Source organism: Haematobia irritans, chromosome 5 (assembly GCF_050003625.1).
Source record: "Haematobia irritans isolate KBUSLIRL chromosome 5, ASM5000362v1, whole genome shotgun sequence".
NCBI classification, from domain to species: domain Eukaryota; kingdom Metazoa; phylum Arthropoda; class Insecta; order Diptera; family Muscidae; genus Haematobia; species Haematobia irritans.
The window spans coordinates 108,071,735-108,089,684 of NC_134401.1; positions in this window are offsets into that span (position 1 = coordinate 108,071,735).

Sequence of the window (17,950 nt, forward strand, 5' to 3'; positions counted from 1 at the left end):
ACTTTTTGTAGCAGCGGAGCGTTTAACAAATTTAAAAGAGCTTATTGTGTACAGCTATTTTATGATTTAGTACTCTTTTTTGTTGTAATACAAGTGTATGTATGATAACATTGAGCATGCATTAAATAGAGAGAGTGATAAAGAGAGAGTAATTTGACTAAATAATCAAACAAAAATGAGAGAGTTCAAATTGATATGCATTGAGTAAATAATATGATTTCAATTAAGAAAAAATATGACCAAATATGGTAATGACAAATATAGAATAGATAAAATTTCTTAGCACTAAATTACAGTGATACCTCAAACTAATATAACTTTCAGTATAAATATTGTAAAAAGTATTTTGCATTGTAATGTCAGTATATTAGACTGGTGATGACCATAACTGGAAAGAATTTCGATGATTATGGTTGGATTTTCCAACATACACCCTCACAAAAAATCGCTTCTGTAACATATACTCCCAAACATATTTTGCTTCAAGCATATACATTTTTGGGTATTGCCCAAACATTTATATGTTTGATCTCTACCAATATATAATATGTTTGAAAGCATATTGGTCTAAACAATATATGTTTGGGTAGTCTAAGTTCCAAACATTTTGTATTTTTGCATCCAAATTCAATAATGTTGTCTTCCAAAAAACAATATGTTATTATGTGACCATATAATATGTTTGGAAGCATTTTGCACCCAAAAATATTATATGCTTAAAAAAAATTCTCCCAAACAATATTGTGCTCAAAATTTTATTTATTTATTTATATATTTACAATCATAATGAATTATGAAAATAAACAGGTAATATAGGTGCTAACAACATAGGTTTTCGACCTGAATGCTCAAAATTTTGTTTCTGCCCAATTGTATATTCCCCGACATCTTTCTCACTTCTACGAGATTTTTTAGTTCTTAGCACCTTTTTCTGTAATACAAACATTGTAGAAGAAATTATTCAATTTTATGATTTTTTTTATTTTAATTTTACCTTTTGCCGGACGGGGATTCGAACAGCGGACCACACAGTTTGTAAGGATCAAAGAAGTAGCTGATCAATTGCCCAAGGAAAAATAAAATGTTAATTTTGTAATAACAAGCAACAACCACCAACTTAATTCAATATCGCTCCCTGTTAAATAGCGCTCCAAGCTACTAAACACATATATGTTTATAGGCTATTTCTAAATTAATATATGTTTGCATCCAAGCATATTATATTTACAAACATTTTATGTCCCAAACATAATATGTTCTAACATATTAACATATATGTCCCAAACATGTTATGCTAGTTTATGAACATTATAGCTTGCACTCAAAAATATTGTGTTTAAAAATTTGTGTTCCAAACATAAAATGTTTATAGCCAAACATATGAGAAACAGTCTTTTTCATCCGTGTAGAATCTTTAAATTTTTTCTTCGGGAAGCGCACTAGTTTAACTGATTTGCTTGGGAGAAGATTTGTCATCAAACCCCCCAAAATGCTATATATTATGAAGTAACCCGCTACGACGGAGAGTTTTCAAAGTAAACTAAAGGATGGTTAAAATTTCAAGGGCCGATGTTGATTTTGAATAGGAAATTATTGTAATTTTATTTTATTATGATATATTGGTATTACTCAATTATGTATGGAACAAAATATCGGACAAATGGGCGCCGCGACCTCGGTGGAACACCTTCATCCGATGGTCCAAATTTTCGATGACGCTGAGGTATAATGGAGGTGCCGAATTATCTCATCCTTTAGCTCTTGAATTGTTGCTGGCTTATCGACGTACACCTTTTCTTTCAAATAACCCCAAAAAAAAAGTCCAACGGTGTCAAATCACATGATCTTGGCGGCCAATTGACATCGCCATTACGTGAGATAACACGGCCATTGAATTTGTTGCGCAAAGGAGCCATTGTTTCGTTAGCTGTGTGGCAAGTGGTACCGTCCTGCTGAAACCACATATCGTCCACATCCATATCTTCCAATTCGGGCCATAAAAAGTTCGTTATCATCTCACGATAGCGAACACCATTCACTGTAACTGCCTGACCGGCCTCATTTTGGAAAAAAATACGGCGCGATGATACCGCCAGCCCATAAACCGCACCAAACCGTCACTCTTTGTGGGTACATTGGTTTTTCGACAATCACTCTTGGATCTCATTCGCCCAAATGCGGCAATTCTGTTTATTGACGAATCCACTGAGGGGAAAATGTGCCTCATCACTGAAGATGATTTTCTTCGAAAATTGATCATCCACTGTTGCCATTTCTTGGAACCATTCTGCCCATTCACCATGTCCATGGTTCAAATTGAGTAAGTCTGAAATAGAGAAATGGCAAATAAAATTCCAAAAAAAAAAACTTGGAGTTTAGGTGTGGTTCACATTCAACATCGGCCCTTACAATTTAACCACCCTTTATTATATTTATTCATGTTGGTGGGTATTTAAGATTCGGTCCGGCCGAACTTACTGCTGTATATACTTGTTTTCGGTGCAATTGACGCCTTAAAAATATATACACCCAAAGAATATGCCATTAACAGTTTTTTTTTCTAACATAATATGCTTGAACAATACAAATAATATTTTGTTTGGACGAATCCTGAAAATATATATGCTTGAAGCAGAATGTGTTTTTGGGAGTATATGTTACAGAAGCAATTTTTTTTTTTGAGGGTGTGATGCTAAATTATTCTCTTATTATTTATATATTTACTATAAGTTTAATAAATAAATAAAATAAAATATATTTCTTGATATTTGCATAATTTTTTCATAGGTCAATAGCTTTTCCAGTGTACAGTGATACAATTTCCCATCTTTTCCATTGAGAAGTCTTTTTAAAAGGAATATAGAATAAGATTCCTTGTAAATTTGGAACACTGTCTTATGCAATACTTTTCCCTTGAAGCAACATTACATCACGTAACCCTTCCTTTACATGAAGTCATTCATCGTTACATGATAAAAAAATAAAAAAAAAAACAGAAAACATTTTTTTTATAGATTTAACATATCGACCGAGTTTTATAATGCCGCCATAAAGTACTTGTATAACAACTTATGGATGATTGAACTCCTTCTTTGCAGTCGTGCTATGTCATGGCCAAACAACCACCCTTCTTTAGAACATTGGAGCAAACTTCATGGGATCAAACATATTGAACGAATGACTTACATAAGCAAAGAAATATAGAAGGAGGTAAAAGAAATCATAATTTTTTATGCTTGTAGAATTTTTAAATGAGCTTCTCGTAGTTTCATTGCAATGGAGCAAAAGCAAGGATATACGCCAGTGGGCCCAAAGACCATAGGGAAAATTTTGATTTTTCGATTCAAAGTTGGTATGGAAAAACTGGTATGTTGGTGTGTGTGTGTGTGTATAAGAATCTGAAGGATTTTGGAGGTATAATCTGGAAATGAGGTGAATTGCTTTAGGGCCATTGAGATTTCTCTCTATCTCTCTCTGGGAGATTCCTCCAAGGAATAACCCTTTTGATATTATGAAAAGTTTTGGGAAAAGAAAGTGATAATATTCAAATATGGAAATATCCACTATGTGTGAATCTTAATAGAATCTACAATCTTTTTGGCAAAAATTTTCCTATTATTTCCAAATCAAGTGAACAATATACAGCAATGATTCCAAAAAGTATTTTTTGCCAGTCACAGAAAATGATTTTTATACCCTCCACCATAGGATGGGGGGTATATTAACTTTGTCATTCCCTTTGTAACACATCCAAATATTGCTCCAAGACCCCATAAAGTACAGAACATATATTCCGGATCGTTGAATCGATCTAAGCATGTCCGTCCGTCCATCCATCTGTTGAAATCACGCTTATCTTCCGAATGAAACAAGCTATCGACTTGAAACTTGGCATAAATAGTTGTTATTGATGTAGGTCGGTTGGTAATGCAAATGGGCCATATCGGACCACTTTTACGTATAGCCCCCATATAAACGGACCCCCAAATTTGGATTGTGGAGCCTCTACGAAAAGCATATTTCACCCGATCTGGCTGAAATTTGTTGTTATATGGTTTCTAACAACCATGAAAAAATTGGTCCACATCGGTCCATAATTACCCAGCAAAAAAAGCGTCGCCAAAAAAGTAATTAAAATGTTCTTTTTGGATCTGGAAGTGGTGCAAAATTGACGCAGAAGCGATGAATTTAACATGGGCTTGTCATAGGACGGAAGTCCTCCATTTCAACAGCCGTTGCACTGAATTTGCATCACTTCTTTAGGTGTGATCCGAATTAAATGTTTTGGATGTAAATTAAAAATTTCTGTGATATTTTGTCAAATAAATAATTTTTTTAATTTTTTATAATTTTTAATAGATTCTAACGCTTGTCTGAAACGTTTGACTTCAAATATTTTCAAAAATTCACAATTTTTTCAGATTGGATTTAGCATTTTTTTTTCGAAAAAAATTAAATAATTTGTACCATTGTAAGAATTCTTACTCTGATTTTAACCTATTTGAAACAAAAAAGTTAACATTACCCATTAAAAATATGAAAATATGAAAAAATTATCAAAAATTGAATTAAAATAACTTCCTGTGTAGTTAAAATAAAGAAGAGCTTTTAAAGTTGTTCCTCTGGAAGAACTTCCAAATTTTTTTGCTGGGTATATATAGCCCTCCATATAAACCGATTACCAGATTTGGCTTGCGGAGCCTCAAAGAGATACAAATTGGATCCGATCCGCCTGAAATTTTGTACATAGTGTTGGTATATGGTGTCTAACAACCATGCAAAAATTGGTCCATATCGGTTTATAATTATATATAGCCTAAATATAGACCGATCCTCCAATTTGGCTTTCGTAGCCTCTAAGAGAAGCAAATTTCTTCCGATCCGACTGAAATTTGATACATGATGTTAGTATATGGTATTTAACAACTATGCAAAAATTGGTCCACATCGGTCAATAATTATATATAGCCCCCATATAAACCGATCCCCCGATTTGGCTTGCGGAGCCTCTAAGAAAAGCAAATTTCATCCGATCCGGCTGAAATTTGTACATGGTGTTGGTATATGGTATCTAACAACCATGCAGAAATGGGTCCACATTGGTCCATAGTTATATATAGCCCCCATATAAACGGACCCCAAAATTTGGCTTGCAGACCCTCTAAGAGAAGCAAATTTCATCCGATCCGACTGACATGGTGTTAGTATATGGTCTCTAATGACCATGCAAAAATAGGTCCACATCGGTGCATAATTATATATAGCCCCCATATAAACCGATCACCAGATTTGACATCCGGAGCCTCTTGGAAGACCAAAATTCATATGATTCAGTTGATATTTGGTACATGGTGTTAGTATATGGTCTCTAATGACCATGCAAAAATAGGTCCACATCGGTGCATAATTATATATAGCCCCCATATAAACCGATCACCAGATTTTACCTCCGGAGCCTCTTGGAAGACCAAAATTCATCTGATTCAGTTGATATTTGGTACGTGGTGTTAATATATGGCCTCAAACACCCATGCAAAAATTGGTCGAAATCGGTCCATAATTATATATAGCCCCCATATAAGCCGAACCCCAGATTTGACCTCCGGAGCCCCTTGGAAGAGCAAAATTCATTCGATTCGGTTGAAATTTGGTACGTGATGTTAGTGTACGGTATCCAACAACCATGCAGGAATTGGTTCATATCAGACCATAATTATATTTATCCCCCATATAAACCGATCCCCAGATTTGACTTCCGGTGCCTTTTGGAGAAGCAAAATTCATCCGATCTGGTTGAAATTTGGTACGTGGTGGTAGTATATGATATTTAACAACCATGCCAATAGTGGTCCATATCAGTCCATAATCATATATAGCCCCGATATAAACCGATCCCGAGATTTGGTTTTGGAGCCTCTTGGAGGAGCAAATTTCATCCGGGTCAGTTGAAATTTGGTACATTGTGCTAGTATAAGGCCGTTAACAACCATGCCTAACTAGGTCCATATCGGTCTATAGTTATATATAGCCCTCAGATAAATCGATCCCCAATCACACAAAAATTGGTCCATATCGAGTTTATAATTGTATATACACGCAAAGAAAAAAACGTTTGGAAAACGTGTACCGAAAACGTTTTTCTTTTATTAGAGTTTTTTGAATTGCTTCGAAAATTTTAAACTTTTATCACCAAAAAAATTCGTTTGTTACAAAGTTTTTACTTTTTCAATAAAAAAAGTTATTTTTGAAACAACAACAGAGTCCATTTCGTTTATATCAAACACTGTTCTTTTCTGACTTTTGGTCTTTAATAAAACACATTTTACAGTTCAAAATTTAATATAGAACAGTGTAATGTTGAACATTTTTTTTTCGGAATCTTCCGAACATATGTAGAATGTATGTAAAAAAAAAAAAAAAAAAAAAACTTTGGTCGAAGCAGGGATCGAACCCACGACCCTTGGCATGAGAGTCAGACGTAGCAACCACTGCTCCACGGTGCCAAACTAAATGTTTGTTTCTGTTAAATAAACTTTGTTTATTCGGTTCGTGGGCGCCGCAAGCTATGCTATATAAATATAACTTATATGGATAATTATCTATTGATGACCATAACAGGTACATAGCTCAGTGGTTAGTGTGTTGGATTACAAAGTGCATGGTCCACGGTTCGATTCTCCGTCCAGGCGAAAGGTAAAAAAATTTAAAAAATTTATAAATTCGTATAATTTCTTCTACATTGTTGGTATTACAGGAAAAGGTGTTAAGAACTAAAAAAACTCGTGGATGTGAGAAAGATGTGAGGGAAAATGCAATTAGCAAGAAAAAAATTTTTTTTTTAGTTAGTCTATATGAAATTGTTGTTACATCCTGGAAAAGATCACAAAAAGTATATACTTTTCTTCCAAATACACTTCCGTACAGCGAAAAGCAAATAAGAAACGAACTTTGTTTGTCTAAAATTTCGTTTGTGAGGAAAGAATTATTTTTTTGCGTGTAGGCCCCATATAAGCGAGCCCCATATTTTAATTCTGGCTCTCTACGTACCGTACAAAAGTCCATATCAATTCGTAATGATTTGTCGACTTACCTACACATACTTTTTTGTCTAATATATACCATGTATGGACTAACTAACAATTTAGAAAACGATGTTAAGAAGTTTTAAGATACCACAACCCAAGTAATTCAATTGTGGATGACCGCCTTTAGTAGAGTTTCTACGCAATCCATGGTGGAGGGTACATAAGATTCGGCCTGACCGAAGTCGCGGCCGTATATACTTGTTTTTATAATTGGCCTTTATTGAATGGCATTGTTTTTCAAATGTACAGATTTCAAGTCAAAACTACCATCTCTATAGAAAATTTTGTCAAAATTTTATTTCTATAGGAAGTTTGTCAAAAATTTATTTTTATAGAAAATTTTGTCAAATTTTTATTTCTATAGAAAATTTTGTCAAAATTTTATTTCTATAGAAAATTTTGTCAAAATTTTATTTCTATAGAAAATTTTGTCAAAATTTTATTTCTATAGGAAATTTTGTCAAATTCTTATTTCTACAGAAAATTTTCTCAAAATGCTATTTCTATAGTAGAATTTGTCAAAATTTTATTTCTATAGAAAATTTTTTTATAGAAGAATTTAACAAAATGTTATTTCAATAGAAAATGTTCTTTTAATATTAAAATTTTATTTTAATTCGATAGAAAATTTTTTCAAAACTTTATTTCTATAAAAGATTTTGTTAAAGTTTTATTTCTATAGAAAATTTTCTTTTAATATTAAAATTTTGTTTTAATTCTATAGAAAATTTTCTCAAAAACTTATTTCTATAGAAGAATTTGTCAAAATTGTATTGCTATAGAACATGTTATATCTATAGAAAATTTTCTTAAAATTTTATTTTAATTCTATAGAAAATTTTCTCAAAATTGGCTCCGGGAAATAAGCATCAAAGAAATAAGGTCCCAAAATGGAAGTGAAATAAAGCCCAAAAAGAACATCATTACATTTTTGGCGACGCTTTTTTTGCTGGGAGGTTTTTGTCCCACCCAAAAAAAAGTGAACCCAGCGTGGAAGAAAATGTAGATTTATTTTAGAAAATTTTAACTAAAATTGTTTTCTAATTGCAACATGTTACAAATAAGTTAATACTTTTTGTCAAATTGAAGAAAATTTATTAAAAATAATAAATTTTTTTCTCTTGTTTAAGAAAATTTCATATGTTGAAAGAAAAAATTGGATTTAAAAATTGTTAAAATGTCTTTAGCGCTATACGAAGTTCATGACAGGTACAATTTTAGTAAAATTTACTCATTTGAGAGACTTATGAACTCAATTTAAGCAAACTTCTGCCATTTTAAGAAAATATGAACTATTTTATTTTTTAGTAAAATTGTGCACTATATTTGTATACAACTTTTTTTCTTATTTTTAGTTCATGTCATTAAAGTTAGCAAAAAATTATTCAACAAAGGAACATTTACTCATATTGTGCAAAATTTAACTAAAATCAACTAATCTTCATGAACTAAAATAAAGTTCAGTTGGCATTAGAGCCCCTTTTTTCTGGGTGTAGCCTTGTCCCTATGTCCGTCTGTCTGTGAACACATTTTTGTGATCAAAGTCTAGGTCGCAGTTTAACTTCAATCACCTTCAAATATGATGGTTCAGAATAGAACCCGATTGATTTTGGAAGAAATCGGTTCAGATTTAGATATAGCTCCTATATATATCTTTCGTCCGATTTACACTCATATGACCCCAGAGGTCAAATTTGTAATCCGATTTAATTGAAATTTTGCACAGAGAGTAGAATTGATATTCTAGCCATGCATACAAAATTTGGGGTTGAAATCGGTTCAGATTTAGATATAACTCCCATGTATATCTATCGTCCGATATGCACTCATATGACAACAGTGGCCAAAGTTGTAATCCGATTTACGTAAAATTTTGCACAGGTAGTAGAAATAACATTGTAACTATGCATACCAAATGTGGTTGAAATCGGTTCAGATTTAGATATAGCTCCCATATATATGCTTTTCTGATTTCGATAAAAATGGTCAAAATACCAACATTTTCCTTGTAAAAACGTCACTGATAAGTCGAAAACTTGTAAAAATGGCTCCAATTTTCCTATACTTCTAATACATATCTATCGACCGATAAATCATAAATACACTGTTGCAAAGTTGCCTGAAAATTGCTTCAGATTTAAATGTTTCCTATATTTATACCCTGCGCCACACTGTGGAACAGTTAGCGCATATGTTTGCAACACCCAGAAGGAGACGAGATAGACACATGGTATCTTTGGCAAAAATGCTCAGGGTGGGCTCCTGAGTCGATATAGCCATGTCCGTCTGTCCGTCCGTCCCTCCGCCCCTCCGTCCGTCCGTCCGTCTGTCTGTGAACAAATTTTTGTGATCAAAGTCTAGGTCGCAATCTAAGTCCAATCGCCTTCAAATTTGACACATGTTCCTAATTTGAGTCAGAATAGAACCCTATTGATTTTAGAAGAAATCGGTTCAGATTTAGATATAGCCCGATATGCACTAATATGGACCCAGCAGCCAGAGTTTTATACCGATTTGCGTGAAATTTTGTAAAAACATAGCATTTAGTCGTATAGTCAAGTGTGCAAAATTTTTTTGAAATCGGTTCAGATTTAGATGTAGCTCCCATATATATCTTTCGCCCGATATGGATTATATGGCCCCAGAAGCCAGATTTTTGGCCGAATTTGGTTGAAATTTTGCACTAGGATTACAATTAGTAGTATAGTTAAGTGTGCAAAATTTGATTGAAATCGGTTCAGATTTAGATATAGCTCCCATATATATCTTTCGACCGATATGGACTAATATGGTACTACAAGCCAGAGTTTTGGCCCAATTTGGTTGAAATTTTGCACAGGGAGTAGATTTAGCATTGTAGCTATGCGTGATAAATTTGGTTGAAATCGATTCAGATTTAAATATAGCTCCCATATATATCTTTCGCCCGATATGCACTTATATGGACCCAGAATCCAGAGTTTTATCCCGATTAGCTTGAAATTTTGCACAAGGAGTACAAATGGTAGTAGTCATGTGTGCCAAATTTGATTGAAATCGGTTCAGATTTAGATGTAGCTCCCATATATATCTTTCGCCCGATATGGACTTATATGGCACCAGAAGCCAGATTTTTGGCTGAAATTTTGAATTTGGTTGAAATTTTGCACTAGGATTACAATTACTAGTATAGTCAAGTGTGCAAAATTTGATTGAAATCGGTTCAGATTTAGATATAGCTCCCATATATATCTTTCGCCCGATATGGACTAATATGGTCATGCAAGCCAGAGTTTTGGCCCAATTTGGTTGAAATTTTGCACAGGGAGAAGATTTAGCATTGTAGCTATGCGTGACAAATTTAAATATAGCTCCCATATATATCTTTCGCCCGATATGCACTTATATGGACCCAGAATCCAGAGTTTTATCCCGATTAGCTTGAAATTTTGCACAAGGAGTACAATTGATAGTATAGTCATGTGTGCCAAATTTGATTGAAATCGGTTCAGATTTAGATATAGCTTCCATATATATTTTTTTTTCGCCCAATATGGACTTATATGGCCCCAGAAGCCAGAGTGTTGGCCCAATTTGGTTGAAATTTTGCACTAGGAGTACAATTAGTAATATAGTCATGTGTGCCAAATTTGATTGAAATCGGTTCAGATTTAGATATGGCTCCCATATATATGTTTTTCTGATTTCGACAAAAATGGTCAAAATACCAACATTTTCCTTGTAAAATCGCCACTGCTTAGTCGAAAAGTTGTGAAAATGACTCTAATTTTCCTAAACTTCTAATACATATATATCGATTTAAATGTTTCCCATATTTTTTTACTAAAATTGTGTTCCACCCTAGTGCATTAGCCGACTTAAATTTTGAGTCTATAGATTTTGTATAAGTCTATCAAATTCTGTCCAGATCGAATGATTTTTAAATGTATGTATTTGGGACAAACCTTTATATATAGCCCCCAACACATTTGACGGATATGATATGGTATCGCAAAATTTAGATCTACAAAGTGGTGCAGGGTATAATATAGTCGGCCCTCCCGACTTAAGACTTTCCTTACTTGTTTTTTACTAACATTGTGTTCCTCCCTAGGGAATTAGCCGATTTAAATTTAAACTCTATAAATTTTTTAGAACTCTAACAAATTTTGTCCAGATCGGGTCAGATTTAAATAAATGTATATGGCAACATAAACCTTTATATATAGCACCCAACACATTTGATGGATTTGAGATGATATCAAAAATGTAGATCTACAATATGGTGCCGGGTATAATATAGTCGGCCCCGCCCGACTTTAGACTTTCCTTACTTGTGTTTTATTTAACTTAAGATGTGCACAAGATTTTTCAATCTCATTTCTTACCTATTTTTTTAACCAGAGTCCACATTATGCAGCACTATATTGGCATTAACTTAAATATGCACAAAAAACCAATAGCCCTTTATGCACTTCTTCCTTGATGTTGCAAGTAACTACTTATCATATGCATTTCTTTGTATGTCATGGATATTAAATAAATAAATAAAAAAAACATATTTATAAAACATATGTATGAGTCCTTTGTATCGTATAGTACAATCGATATGTGCAAATTTAACACCGGTCCTTCTTACTCCGGCGTGCACTTCAAATGCATGTTGCATTAACTGATATTTAATTCAAGAATCGTATTCGTGCATTGAAATGCTACATCGCTATATAGCAAAACTATTATAATGTAACCTAACGACAATATAGAGGTATATTTTAGTATGTGCCTTCATCATATCGCTACTGATATTTTTATGTGTGTGTGTTTTTTTTCTGTACACATAAAAAATCATAAGACATTTTTTCGCGCCATCCTATTCCTTCATTGGATGTAAATATAGGTTACAAGTCCCCGACAAGGAATCACACCAAGCTTGGAGTTGGGGTTCGCATCTTTGTGAGACCTCATTTTTTTGATATGTGGAGCCTGAATCCAAAGGTGACGCACTGGATATATAAAAGAGTCATTAGGAAAATTCTGAATTACGAGTCAATAGTCCGGTGGACATCAATGGAGAGAAAGTACAACCACTAATAGAAAAAATTACGTTCCATAGTCGTGAACAGACGGTAACAAAATGAAACGGAAACGTTCACAAAAAATCAAAACGGAATGTTCACAATTTCGTCAACGGGCATTCACGATTTCATGAACGGCATTCGTTTTTCTTTGGCCATGAAAAATCTTAAAATAATCGTTAGACGTTATTATGACAACTCCCTCGGTGGTGCAATGTGCTAAGGCGACTATTAACGCGTAGGGTGCAGAAAACACAGGTTCGAGTCACGGTAGCGGAAATCTTTTTATACCCTCCACCATAGGATGGGGGTATATTAACTTTGTCATTCCATTTGTAACACATCGAAATATTGCTCTAAGACCCCATAAAGTATATATACTGGGTCGTGGTGAAATTCTGAGTCGATCTGAGCATGTCCGTCCGTCCGTCCGTCCGTCTGTTGAAATCACGCTAACTTCCCAACGAAACAAGCTATCGACTTGAAACTTGGCACAAGTAGTTGTTATTGATGTATGTAGGATGGTATTGCAAATGGGCCATATCGGTCCACTAAGAGAAGCAAATTTCATCCGACCCGGCTGAAATTTGGTACATGGTCTCTAACAACCATTCAAAAATTGGTCCACATCGGTCCATAATTATATATAGCCCCCATATAAACCGATCCCCAGATTTGGCTTGCCGATCCTCTGAGAGAAGCAAATTTAATCCGATCCGGCTGAAATTTTGTACATGGTGTTAGTATATGATCTCTAACAACCATGCAAAAATTGGTCCACATCGGTCCATAATTATATATAGCCCCCAAATAAACCGATCCCCCGATTTGGCTTGCCGAGCCTCTAAGAGAAGCAAATTTCATCCGACCCGGCTGAAATTTGGTACATGGTGTTAGTATATGGTCTCTAACAACCATGCAAAAAGTGTTCCACATCGGTCCATAATTATATATAGCCCCCATTTAAACCGATCCCCCGATTTGGCTTGCCGAGCCTCTCAGAGAAGCAATTTTCATCCGATCCGGCTGAAATTTGGTACATGGTATTAGTATATGGTCTCTAACAACCACGCAAAAATTGGTCCACATCGGTCCATAATTATATATAGCCCCCATATAAACCGATCACCAGATTTGACCTCCGGAGCCTCTTGGAAGACCAAAATTCATCTGATTCAGTTGAAATTTGGTACGTGGTGTTAATATATGGCCTCAAACACTCATGCAAAAATTGGTCGAAATCGGTCCATAATTATATATAGCCCCCATGTAAACCGATCCCCAGGTTTGACCTCTGGTGCCTTTTGGAGAAGCAAAATTCATCCGATCTGGTTGAAATTAGGTACGTGGTGGTAGTATATGATATTTAACAACCATGCCAAAAGTGGTCCATATCAGTCCATAATCATATATAGCCCCCATATAAACCGATCCCGAGATTTGGTTTTGGAGCCACTTGGAGGAGCAAATTTCATCCGAGTCAGTTGAAATTTGGTACACTGTGCTAGTATATGGCCGTTAACAACCATGCCTAACTAGGTCCATATCGGTCTATAGTTATATATAGCCCTCAGATAAATCGATCCCCAATCACACAAAAATCGGTCCATATCAAGTTCATAATTGTATATATCCCACATATAAGCGACCCCTATATTTCAATTCTGGCTCTCTACGTACCGTGCAAAAGTCCATATCGATTCGTAATTATTTGTAGACTTACCTACACGTACCTTTTTTGTCTAATATATACCACGTATGGAGTAACTCACAATTTAGAAAACGATGTTAAGAAATTTTAAGATACCACAACCCAATTAATTCGATTGTGGATTACAGTCTTTCGTAGAAGTTTCTACGCAATCCAAGGTGGAGAGTACATAAGATTCGGCCTGGCCGAACTTACGGCCGTATATACTTGTTTTTATTCTGTTTATAAATTCGTAACCGTAACGTTTTCAGATCGTGAACGCTGGTTGTTATTTCGACAACGCAGGGTGTCACATGTGTATTGATTCACTTTCATGAACGAATCGTTTTGAAATGAGCACGCCGTGCATGATTTTTCTAAGAGTGACAAAGCAAGAGCCTTGGAGAAGGTACTTGGCTTAAGACCTATAGAGGTTCAGGTCAAAATCGAAGACGCCATGGCTGCGATGAGATTGAAGATGTTAGAAGAATGGGTAAAAACAAGCTGATGGCCTTAGTAGCCAATGCTTTGTCCATTTTTACCATGTATTTACTATAAGATTAAAATAAACAGTAAGAAACATGACGAACCATAGGTGAAATGGCGGATGCCGCAACAATCCATGATCATATATGTTACATGAGATGGCCATAGCTGCTGAGTGTGATATTCTGACGCCAGTAAGATGGTACTCGGAGAATTGGATCCCCAAAATAGACACCAGAGGGAAATAACTCGATGTCCAATCCTGTACTATCACGTCCAGTCCTGTACTATCACGTCCATTCCTTTTCAATTTTCATTGGATTGAAAATTGAAAAGGACTGGACGTGAGAGTACAGGATTGGACATCGAGATCATATTTCGATTACCAGGCCGAAGCACATAATTCTGCAGGCAGAAATAAGTGTCGTATTTATACTCGACATAATTTTTTAAATAAAAATTCCAGCCCTGGTATTTAATGGATTTATGAGAGGAAACTAATTACAGGTGAAAAAAATGATGATATTCGCTAGAAACTATGATACGACTGCAAGCACGCCAGACGGGCTCTCAGTAACTCTCAGTACTGCAAAGTTCGTAACACTTAATTGAACCTAGCTTTCGGTCTTATTAAGAAAAATTTCCTATTTTGATTCACGCTTAATGTAATTGCTTATATTGAAATATATTGAAATTTTATTGTTTTTCTCTGTGTATAGTAACCAAATAGATTCACACAGCACTAAGCGCATCAACAGTAAAACCATCGTCACAGTCATATGCCATCTGGGGCAGCTTCTGAACTGAACATAGGATGTTGCTTTGTTCCATGAGATGTCTTTTCTTTTTGTTTCAGACATTTTTATTAGAAGTAGTTTTTGTTTTTTTTTTTTGCCAATTGCATTTCTCTGAGATTTTTGCCCACTAGTCTTCTACATTATTCACTCTTGGCTTTCACTTCATTTATTTCTATGATTCACGTTTGCTTCATGCTTATAGCGGATACCTTAATTGCTAAGTGCTATAACTTGTCTTCTATGTTACGGAATGAATGAACCCGTTTAGTTTTTGAAACAAAATAGTATCCTTCATTTCTCTAAACGGAAACGGAAATATTTTACAGGGTTAGGTTAGGTGGCAGCCCGAGATTTCAGGCTCACTTAGACTATTAAGTCCATTGTGATACAGGGTTAATGACAAGAAATATTTATATCTAATCGATAGTATAATAGAAATGATAATAGTCACTACTATTGATGATGTATCGGATTTAGATTCTAGACTAAACTGCCTAGGTGAGGTTAGGTATATTGGCAGCCCCATATACCAAGCTCACTTAGACTATTCAGTCATTGCACAGAAAAAATTTCACTAAAATTTTTCCAATTAAATTCCTTATTGAGTTTTAAACAAGAATACACGGCCGTAAGTTCGGCCAGGCCGAAGCTTATGTACCCTCCACCACGGATTGCGTAGTAACGTCTACCAAAGACTGTGACAAAATGTTGACAAAATGTTCTACAGAAATAAAAGGTTGAAAAAATTTTCTATAGACATAAAATTTTGACAAAATTTTCTATAGAAATAAAATTTTTATTGTTGTTTTTGATCTCAGCTTAAAGCCATGCATTGACTAAACTACAAGTGTAGCTTAACCAAAAGAGGAAAAGTATGCTTGTCAAATTTATTTTGGCAAAGCCCTATAGACTGCAAGATGGTTGGATGTACAGCTGTTTCGGAATTACCACATTCCTCATCAGCATCCTCTACTTGCAGCAATAAATTCGGGCATCATCAGAATAAATTCGGGCAATTCACTCAACCCAAAGTGAATTACACTTGAACCTTCCGAAAAAGGGTTTGGTTAAGCTACACTTGTAGTTTAGACAATGCATGGCTTTAAGCTGAGATCAAAAACAACAATAACGATTGAAGAGAAGCCAAAAATAACAAACAAAACGAATGAAGATAGAGGATGCACGCTCAAAAACAAAGTTTGACAAATGAAAAGAGATATGCTTGCAAATTTGTTTAGGTAGTAGCCGACTATCAAACCCTTTTTCGGAAGGTTCAAGTATAATTCACTTTGGGTTGAGTGAATTACGCGAATTTATTCTGATAATTGGTTGATAGTTTTGCTGCAAGTTGAGGATGCTGATGAGGAACGTGGTAATTCCGAAACAGCTGTACATCCAACCATCTTGCAGTCTATAGGGCTTTGCCCAAATAAATTTGACAAGCATACTTTTCCTCTTTTGATTAAGCTACACTTGTAGTTTAGTCATTGCATGGCTTTAAGCTGAGATCAAAAACAACAATAACGATTGAAGAGAAGCCAACAATAACAAACAAAACGAAATAAAATTTTGACAAAATTTTCTCTAGAAATAAAATTTTGACAAAATTTTCTATAGAAATAAAATTTTGACAAAATTTTCTACAGAAATAAAATTTTGACAAAATTTTCTATAGAAATAAAATTTTCACAAAATTTTCTATAGAAATAAAGTTTTGACAAAATTTTCTATAGAAATAAAATTTTGACAAAATTTTCCATAGAAATAAAATTTTGACAAAATGTTCTATAGAAATAAAATTTTGACAAAATTTTCTATAGAAATAAAATTTTGACAAAATGTTCTATAGAAATAAAATTTTGACAAAATTTTCTATAGAAATAAAATTTTGACAAAATTTTCTACAGAAATAAAATTTTGACAAAATTTTCTATAGAAATAAAATTTTGACAAAATTTTCTATAGAAATAAAATTTTGAAAGAAATTTTCTATAGAAATAAAATTTTGACAAAATTTTCTATAGAAATAACATTTTGACAAAATTTTCTATAGAAAAAAAATTTTGACAAAATTTTCTATAGCAATAACATTTTAACAAAATTTTCTATAGAAATAAAATTTTGACAAAATTTTCTATAGAAATAAAATTTTGACAAAATTTTCTATAGAAATGAAATTTTGACAAAACTTTCTATAGAAATAAAATTTTGACAAAATTTTCTATAGAAATAAAATTTTTAAAACATTTTCTATAGAAATAAAATTTTAACAAAATTTTCTAAAGAAATAAAATGTTGACAAAATTTTCTATAGAAATAAAATGTTGACAAAATTTTCTATAGAAATAAATTTTGACAAAATTTTCCATAGAGATAAAATTTTGACAAAATTTTCTATAGAAATAAAATTTTGATCAATTTTTCTACATAAATAAAATTTTGAGAAAATTTTCTATGGAAATAAAATTTTGACCAAATTTGCTATATAAATAAAATGTTGACAAAATTTTCTATTGCAAATCTCCTATAGAAATAAAATGTTGACAAAATTTTTTATAGAAATAAAATTTTGACAACATTTTCTATAGAAATAAAATTTTGACAAAATTTTCAATAGAAATAAAATTTTGACAAAATTTTCTATAGAAATAAATTTTGACAAAATTTTCTATAGAAATAAAATCTTGACGAAATTTTCTATAGAACTAAAATTTTGACAAAATTTTCTATAGAAATAAAATCTTGACGAAATTTTCTATAGAACTAAAATTTTGACAAAATTTTTTATAGAAAAAATATTTTGACAAAATTTTCTATAGAAATAAAATTTTGAAAAAG